A 9,595-nucleotide genomic window follows, 5' to 3' on the forward strand; every position below is an offset into this window, starting at 1 on the left:
ACCCGTGCTCGGGACGAGATGCAGGAGACCAAGGCAGCTTTCTGGGATTGGGTAAAGGGCTGTAACGCATTTGGTGCACCTTACATGGCAGGTTCTCTGCTCTGAAGTATTTTCCTTATATGAAGGGGGAGAGAGAATTTGAGGAGGAGCTTCTGGAGTGGAGAATGGGAGGTGTACTCAGATCTTGCCACTAGGGAGCGACATAACCCTTTCTGGCTGGTCTGCCCAGAACTCGGCTCTGCCTTAGGCCTGGTGTACTTGGAAGAGGAGGAAACATCCTGATTTTAAGCAGATTTAGTTTGCTTCCTTTTAATAATATATGTATTTTTTCCCAAATTTATCTATTTATTTATTTTTGTCTGTGTTAGGTCTTCGTTTCTGTGCGAGGGCTTCCTCTAGTTGTGGCAAGCGGGGGCCACTCTTCATCGCGGTGCGCGAGCCTGTCACTGTCACGGCCTCTCCCGTTGCGGAGCACAGGCTCCAGTCGCGCAGGCTCAGTAGTTGTGGCTCACGGGCCCAATTGCTCCACGGCATGTGGGATCTTCCCAGACCAGGGCTCGAACCCGTGTCCCTGCATTGGCAGGCAGATTCTCAACCACTGCGCCACCAGGGAAGCCCCAGTTTGCTTCCTTTTAGATCCAGAAATTCCCTGCCGAGTAGCGGCTTCGGGCTGTCCCCTGGAGCTCTCAGGGTATGGCCCAAAATGCCTTCCGAAATCCTAGTTCGTTGTAGTGTCTAGGGCTCCCCTCCCCTTTCAGTCTTTCCCTCAGCACACGGGCATATTGCAGACAAGGGTGGAAAGTGGTCCCCGGTGTGGTGTCAGTTCCTTCTCCCCTTTTTGTGTCCTTTCATGTCATGTGACACATGGGAGAGGAGGGAAGTGGGATGGCGGTGAGGGGACTTTGCAGGTCCTTGGCCCGCTCAGGTGCAGTTGGTAAGCCCCCCACCATAGAACCACCTCGATGAGCAGGCCCCCCTCATCCCCACGTCCCGCTAGCAGAGGGCTCCCAACCTTGGCTCCACATCGGGATTCCCTCCAGAGCTTTTAAAGATACCTGTGTGTGGGTCTTACCCTGATCCATTCTGATTTAATTGGCTTGGGTTGCAGCCTGGCTATGGGGAGTTTTAAGGGTTGCCCAGGCAGTTGTAATGTGTAGACAGGGGTGAGAGAGACTGGTCTAGCACAGGAGGTTTCTACCCAAGGCAAGGTGGGGGACCGCTTCCCCAGACCAGCCGGGGATGGGGTAGAAGCTTACTTCTCCCATGTGGTTTGGGAAGGGGCCAGATCCCTCCCGGCCTGCGGACCCCCTCATTGACTGATTCCTCTGTGTCTGCTGAGGACAGTACCTTAGTGTGACAGGCCAGCCTGTCACTGCCCCCTCCAGTGTACCTCCTGGCCCTCCCTACCATCCCTGCCTGGTTCTCCATCCTCTCTGGACTGCTTGGCCTTCTGGGAACATGCCATGCCCTTTTGTACATCTGCATCTTTGTTTCCACCCCCAACATACCTCCAGCGCCACATAGTCCCTGGGGAATGGTAGTTGTTGAGGTGTCCTCACTGCAGGGACCTTTCTTGTGCATCCTGTGCACACAGTAGGCGCTCCACAGGTACTGGGTCATGGCCTGTAGGAGGGCACTTGAGGAGCCCGGCCCAGGCAGCTGACAGACTACTGAGAATGGAGGCCATGGACCAGCTGCGCTGCTGTGACTAGGCCAGGAGGGAGCCGGAAGGGTCAAGGCCACTGGTGGCACTGGCCTTGTGCTCGTAGGCCCTCAACAGCAGCGATGGTCAATGTGAAAGCAGGCGAGGCACGGGAGGGAAAATGTGCCAACCAGCACTGTTTGGAGAGAGACAAGGGGGCAACTAATTCGTTCTGGCTTCGAGGCTGAAAGTCCTGAATCCTGGTGACCTCCTCAGGCTGGAGTAAACCAGCATGGCTGGTCACCCTGTGGACACTAAAGTCTGTGACTGATTTAGGGCACCCAGGAAGAGGGGACTGTGGCTGTGGAGGCTGTCTCCCTGGCCTAGCAGTTCTGTTGGTGGCGTCTCCCCAGCCCCTCCTCCTGGAGAGCTGACATAGACTTGCCCAGGCCCAGCAGGGAAGCCTTCCACCTCCTCAGCCTTGGGTACCCAGCTACCAGAGCCCTGGCATATGCCCAGCACCGTGTTAGCTGTTTCAGGGCAGACAGAGGGGTTGGGAGCAGCCTCTGCCCTCTGCGGCGAGCAGTAATTAAAGAGGCACGAGGCAGCAGTAAAAGCCCTGAATCTAGGATGCAGACGCCTGGTCTCAAGTCGCAGCCCTGCTGGCAGCAGCCCCATGGCAGGCACCTCTCTGAACCTAAGCTCTCTCCTCTTAGAATGGGAGTAACACCTGTCTTTGTCGCTTCCCAGGGTGGACATGGGGCCCAAATAACCTAGTGTTTGTAGCAGACTCCAGAGGTCTGAAGCAGTGCTTCTCAGCCTAGGCCACTTACGGGGGAGCTTTAAAAAGTCTTGATTCTGGATCTTGCCCCCAGAGGATCTGAGCTACTTGATCAGGGGTGTGGCCTGGATTTCAGGATTTTTTTTTTTTTAACCTTCCAAGAGATTCTCACATGCAGCCAAGGTTGAGAACCTCTGCTCTAAATGCCTTCCAGATGTGATAGGTTATTCCTGTTTAACTGGAAAGGCAGGAACTGGTCGCATGAAACAAGCAGAGTTCAAAGTAACATGCAGAACCTCCCAAGGTGGAGGGACAGCAGTTCAGAGTGGCTGTCTCAGTGGGGCGTTAACTAGGAAGGGCTTTCTGGGAGAGAGCGAGGTGATGGCTGCGGGATGCCTGAAGGAGAGGAAGAGTCGTGGGAGAAGTTGAAGGGGAGGGGGCTGGCATGGCGGAGTTAACAAGCTCTAATCAGCCTCTAAGTGTCAAAGGCGGCGAGGGAGAGCCGCTGGGAGGGCTGACTGCCATCGTCTGCTTGGCTCCCAGCTTCCTCGCACCAGCTCACAGCCCATCCGAGAAGTGGTTGGTGCTCAGAGGCTCAAGAAGCCTGAAATGGAGCTGAAGCCTTGGTGGGCTGTCGCTCATCAGGGGCGAGCAGGTGTGGGCTGTGCAGGAGACGGTTCCACTCCCCCTTCCCCTTTCCAGCCTGGGCCATGGCCCCCCATTCTTTCAACCAAGACATCTGGGGCAGGGCCTAGCCTCTGGCTCTGCTCACCTCCTGGCACCTGTCGGCATGCTCTGCTAAGAGTGCCTCATGCTAGGGCCTGGGCAGGGACAGGGGCAAGGGGTCGGAGAGCTGGGACCTCTGTAGGAGCAGAGAATAATCATCGCTGTCCCTTGGACCTCTCCATGTTGTTGTGAATATCAGAAGCTAAAATTCTGAACGCTGCTGGGTGTTGTCTGAGTTCTCGTTGCTGTATGCACGAGTGGGCGCAAAGTCAGCGTCCAGGAAACCACTTCTTTCTTCTCCCTCCTTCAGCGCTGTGGCAGGGAGCAGCCTCTCTTACCTCGGCCCACAGGCCTTGGGAGACCCTTGGCAGGCAGCCCCCGGGGCAGAATTCCAGACTGGGAACCTTGGCCACCTCCTCGAATGAGAAAACATCTTGAAACAAATTTTCTGAGATCATCCATTGGGAGGGAACAGCGCTCAATTAAAGATGTAGAAGGGCTGGGATATTCACTTAAGGAAAAAAAAAGCTCACCCCTAGTATTGTACCCTTTTAACATAGGAAGTCGATTTAGTAATTACAGGAGATGTCACAGGGCAGGGTAGATACCCAAGATGAGAGCTAATCCAGATGGAGGCGGGAGTGGTGTTGGAATGCTTCCTGGGGGAGGGAGGACAGGGGCCGGGTGGAGAATAGGTCAGTGGCCGAGGATGGTACTGACTGACGTCCTCGGAGGGCATCCCTCCCTGGGGAGGGGTGCTGCTTTGAAGGGGAGGAGTGTGAGCTCAGTTCTCAGCTGGCCGGGTTTCAGAGCGACCTGTGGAAAGAGTGGGAAAGTATTGGGTAGGAAGCTGGAGCTGGGGGTGGAGGAAGGCCCTGCTGTGAACGCAGATGTAAGGATCCTTAGCTGTTGTCCTGAAACCGGAGCAGTGGGAAGGATCCCTGTGCACGCCCTGAGCTCTGTGGACTCAGGAAGGAGGAGGGGGGACGCTCCTAAGCCAGCCTCGCCATGAGGGTCTGGGTTAAAGCCTGCTCTCTGGTGTAAGTGTACAGGAGGGAGGGTTTGCTGGGGCTCCGGGTAGCCAGTCTTTCTCAGGAGCACCCGGGTCTGGACGCCTCATACATGGAGCAACCACCAAACGGGCACAGGTTGTGGAGGCAGCGGCTGGCACTGACGCATACCCTGAGAGCTCACCACAGCTCATTTGTGACATGCTGATGAGACTTGGTGGAGAAGCTGTTAGTCTAACGTGTGGTGTGGACAAGCTCAGCTCTCCTGGGAGGACCTGGCCACCAAGGACCTTGACGTGATCTTGTGAGATGCAGCTAGCACGACGAGGGTGGTGGGATGGTATTTGTGATGGGGTTGGCAGACATGGCTTAGAATCTTGACTTTACCACTTCTTAGCAAGATAACCTTGGGTTTAATTGTCCAAACCTGTTTCCTCATCTGTGTGATGGGAATAATAATAGCTACCTCATAAGGGTGGCTTATGTGCCCACATTTGAGGTCTTGGCAGTCAATGGAAGTGATTTGTTAAGAGGCAGAAGAGTTTAAGTGGTTGGAATCAAGCAGGCCTGGGTATGCAGCCCATCTCTGTCATTATTGTGTTACCTCAAGCAAGTCATATCACCTATCCCAAGACTCTGCTCTCTTATAGGGATAAATTACGCCCATCCCAAAGGGAGGCTGGGAGCCAGTGAACACTGCAGTGTATATAAAGTGCTTCTGCACAGCCTGGGACATAAGAAGATGGTAGCCGAAGGTTTTTTTTTCTTGTTAATTAGCACTGTATAAGACCTAGGTCTGGTCCATTCTTGTTCAGCTCATGTGGCTGTTAGTCAAGGACCCGATATCCCTAAAGAAACTACAGCAGACATTCACAGTGAGACTTCATTTGTGAACAGGTATGATGTCGTGGATATAATATTGCATTTGGCATCGGAAGATCTGAATTCAAATCCCTGCTTTATTACTTATTCTCACTTGCTTACTCTCTCTTTCTCTCAGCCTCAGTGTCCTCAGGTATGAAATGGGGATGGTAATAATGACCTACTTCACACAACTGTGGTGAGGACAAAGCGATCAATTGCGTGGACCAATGCTCTGGGCTGCAAGCACCAGCAACTCCAAGTAGCTTGAAGAACCGATGGAGCTGAAGTCGGCTGCAGGGTTGGTTGATTCAGGGCTCAGTGATGTCATCCAGGGCAGGCTTGGGACTGCCTAGGTTCCCTGAGAGCAGGGGAACTCTGGGGAGAGGATGTAGGAGAGGTGAGAGCGATGATTGAAAGGTTAGACTAGAATTGTCACCTGCTGAAGTTCATTCATTCAGTCATTCAGTAAATACTAATTGGGCACCCACTATATATCATCATGGGGCTGGGCCTTGTAGTACAAACGTGATTCACGAGGTCCCACCTGCATTAGTTTTGCATAACATGTCACCACAAAACATAGGGGCTTAAGATAGCAATACTCCACTGTTACATCTCACCGTTTTTAAAGATCTGGAACTAGGACAGGGCTGGGATGGCTCATCTCTGCTCCATAATGTCTGGGGCTTCAGCTGGAAGATTCCAGGGCTGGGGATGGAAGTCATCTGAAGGTTCACTCACATAGGTGCTTGATGTCCGCTGAGCTCCTTGGCTGGACCTGTCCGCTAGAACACCTGCACGAGGCATCTCCATGCAGCCAGGGCTTCCTCACAGCATGATGGCTAGGTTCCAAGAGCGAGCAACCCAAGGGAAAGAGCCTGGGGGGAGCTGTATCCTGTTTATGGCCAAGCCTCAGAAGTCACACGGCATCAGTTCTGCCATACTCCTTGGTCTGTGGCAGTCACAAGCCCCCCACTCCCTTTCGGAGGGAAGAATGTCAGTCACAGGAGCATGCGGGGGCAGCTGGGAGCTTCAGGAACGTCTGTCTGCGTGCTCAGACAACCCCAAGCTCAGGAGCAGGATGGCCCCGAGCAGCAAAGGCCAGCGGGGTTGGGGGCTGCCGCAGCATCTTACCTGTCTCAGAACCTGCTCAGCAGCAGCCTGAGAAGAGCCGGGACTGGTCTCTGTGGGGGGACACCCTGTGCCCTGGCGGGGTAGTGCAGTGGGCTGAGACATGGGGCTGATGAGATCAAAACTGTCAGGTTCCAAATCCCAGAAGAGAGGAAAAGTGGAGCTGGAAGGGGTCTTAGGGACCTTCTGGAAGAGTGACTTGCTAGGGATCACTCAGCCAGTTGGTAATAACAGATCTGAAATCAGAATGGAGGTCCCCTACTCCCAGTCCAGTGCTTCTGCCATTTCACCCCTGCCATGGGCGTTCTCACCTTGCCAGCTTGTCCTAATCCTAGTCTGTGGCCCTCGCGTGAGCTACAGTCCCATTGCCTGGCACTGTACCATACTCTTGCCTGGCACAGCTAACTCAGGGTGTCAGGAGCCATGCCAAGTCTTTTCTGATTAGGGGGTATCTCCCCAGGCCCCTCAGATATTGACGTGACCTGGCACGCACATTGCCAGATTGTGATGTCCCTAAGAGAATGCAGACAGAGGTGGACAGAGCCCACGAACATGGCTGAAACGGCGCTTCCAGAGGTGCCCGCTTGCTGCCCACAGTGAAAGCCTGGTGGTGGGTGGCATTCTCCCCTCGGGTTACGCATTGGACCATGTTTCATCCTCCCAGAGTCAGTCTCCATGGAAACAGCAAGTTCCTTTCCCATCATTTTCATCCTTAAAGATTCCCACCAGAGCTGTCTGCGCCTGGGCTCCTCGCCCAGCTGCTGCATCAGCCGGCTCCAGATCCCAGGTTTAATGGTGAATTGTCAAGCTGCCAGGTAGAGCCGCCTGGGATGTGTCTGATAACTGGCATAGCCCTTAAAAACGACCATATAATCACTTCTTAACTGGGTTAGGAACTTGCTCCCTGTGGCTCCCTCTTGCTCCCATGTCAGAGCCACCTCCCTTCTCTCCCCTGCAATTTGGCATTGGAGGTCTTCCCTGTACCCCTCTGCCCCACCTCCCAGGCCAAGATAATTCTTTTTTTTTTTTTTTTTTTAACTTATTTTTGGCTGCGTTAGGTCTTCGTTGCTGCACGCGGGCTTTCTCTAGTTGCGGCGAGCGGGAGCTACTCTTCGTTGCAGTGCCCGGGCTTCTCATTGCGGTGGCTTCTCTTGTTGCGGAGCATGGGCTGTAGGTGCGCGGGCTTCAGTAGTTGTGGCACACGGGCCCTAGAGCGCACGGCTTCAGTAGTTGCGGCACGTGAGCTCAGTGGTTGTAGCGCGCAGGCTTCAGTAGTTGTGGCTCGTGGGCTCTAGAGCGCAGGCTTAATAGTTGTGGCGCACGGGCTTAGTTGCTCCGCAGCATGTGGGATCTTCCCGGACCAGGGATCAAACCCGCGTCCCCTGCATTGGCAGGCGGATTCTCAACCACTGCTGCACCAAAGCCAGACACTGACCCAGGTGGGAAAGGGAAGCCTCCAGTTTTCTGGGGACCAGGTACACTCAGGGAGGAACCCCACCCTCACAGCCGCAGGGTGGGCTGTCCACTCCTCCTCCCCTCTCTCTCCCAGCCAGCCCTGTTCCTGGCCTCTGTGTAGCGCTTCTCCCTCTGGGCTTTTGCCTCCCTGCTCCTCCTCTCTAGCCATCACCTCTTTCACACTCCAACTCCAAGTTCACTCCCACCAGGATGTCTTCCTTTCTAAACCGTTTTTCTCAGTGCAGCTCTATTTGGTTCCTGCAGTATAACTTTGTATATATTGTGTCAGGGAGAGAAGGAGATTCCTGAAGCTATTTTTCTTCTTAAAGCTATTTTTTTTTTTCCGGTGTATTTTCTTTCTGTACTGGAGAATTCTTGTCATGGGCGTATGTTGTTTATCTGCCCAGCATCCCCTCTTTGGACTACAAGCCGTTATCCCCTTCTGCCGGTAACATAATCTCTCCTTCCTATGGAAAAATCTATTCCATGGGACTCAGCTAGGGCTGCCTTCTTCAACAGGGGGAAGCCCTTGAAGCAAACCTGGCCAATCAGAGGACTCTATCAGTAGGCCCTAGTGGTTGGTTCAGGGATGACCACATGACCATGCAGAGCCAATAAGAATCTTCCTTGGTATTCCTATAGACAGTGCTGGCTACCCCGCCAATGTCCTTTCTCCCTTTGGTTCTCACTAACAAAACCCTAATTTTATTGGAAGCCCAGTTGAAAATGCCTCTGCAGGCTTTCTTGCAGTGGGAGTAGTTATGTCACCCAGTTCTGGTCAACAGGATGTGGGGAGAAGTTGCTGGAAGGGACTTCTGGGAAAGTTTCAAAAGGAACAGACTCAGACTGGCATGGCCCCTTTAGTACTAATTCTAACTGATGACTGCCTCAGTGAGAGCAAGACATCTCAACCTGGAGCTTTCGTTCCAGCCATGTGGAGAAGCTGCCTGAGAATGAAGCCCTCTAAGAGGAAAACACAGCCAAGAGATGGAGAGGGAGGGAGGGAGAGAGGAGAAAAGAGAGGGGGGAGGGAGGGAGAGAGAGAGGGAACAATATCAGTTAAGCCCCTGGGTTGGGCCATGCCCTCAGAACTTCCCGATTTAGGGAGCCAGTAAATCCCTTTCCTACTTAAGCTGGTTTATACTGGGTTTCTGTGTCTTTCATTGAAGGCTCAGAAGGAAACCCTCTACAAGACCAAAGCCATGCCTTTGTCTGTCTCTGTTCTCTCCTCCCAAGCTATTTACATTATAAGATGCTAGATGCAAAGCTGGCACACAGTAAATATTAACTCAAATAGACCTTGAGCCCCCCAAATTTTTGTCTTGACAGGAGTCAAAGTAGAGCTTGGAAGGACTTGATTTCTGAACCAGACTCATTAAGGAATACACTCATAAATTCTCTGTGGACGTCTCAGGCCAAGCACACCTCCGATGCAGTGCATGGCTTGGAATCCCTTCTCTTCACCAAACCATTCCTTCAGCGCTCACCTCCTCCAGGTAGCCTTCCAAACCAGGTCTTAACTTCATCACCATTCCTCCCTTTGTGATTCCTTGCTTTTGCTAACACTTTGGTCCAGCTGTACTTGGTTAGATGTATTATTTGAGCGTAGCTGTGTGTGTCATCCCTCTCACCTCACCCCTGGCCAACTGACTAAAGAGCTTTTTGGAACAGGGGGTGTGTCTCCACCATCAGTCTAGGAACCTTCTGGGGGTGGGGACTCTAACTCCCCTATTAGATTGGGGATCCAGATGCTGCCTCTCTTCACATCAGACTAGGCACTGCGCAATCTAGAATCATCTCTCCATGCCTCATGAAGCCTCATCAGCAAGGCAAGAAAATACGGTCTGACCTACAACCCTGTAGAAATGGAGAGTGGGAGGAAGAGGGGTAAGAGTGACCCTCCTCACTCGCAGGAGGGTCCATCTTAACCTTCAGGGGAAAACTGATGAAAAGCCCATAAGATTAGTCCTGGATCAGAATGTTATT

The sequence above is a fragment of the Eschrichtius robustus genome, chromosome 20 (assembly GCF_028021215.1).
Source record: "Eschrichtius robustus isolate mEscRob2 chromosome 20, mEscRob2.pri, whole genome shotgun sequence".
Taxonomy (NCBI): domain Eukaryota; kingdom Metazoa; phylum Chordata; class Mammalia; order Artiodactyla; family Eschrichtiidae; genus Eschrichtius; species Eschrichtius robustus.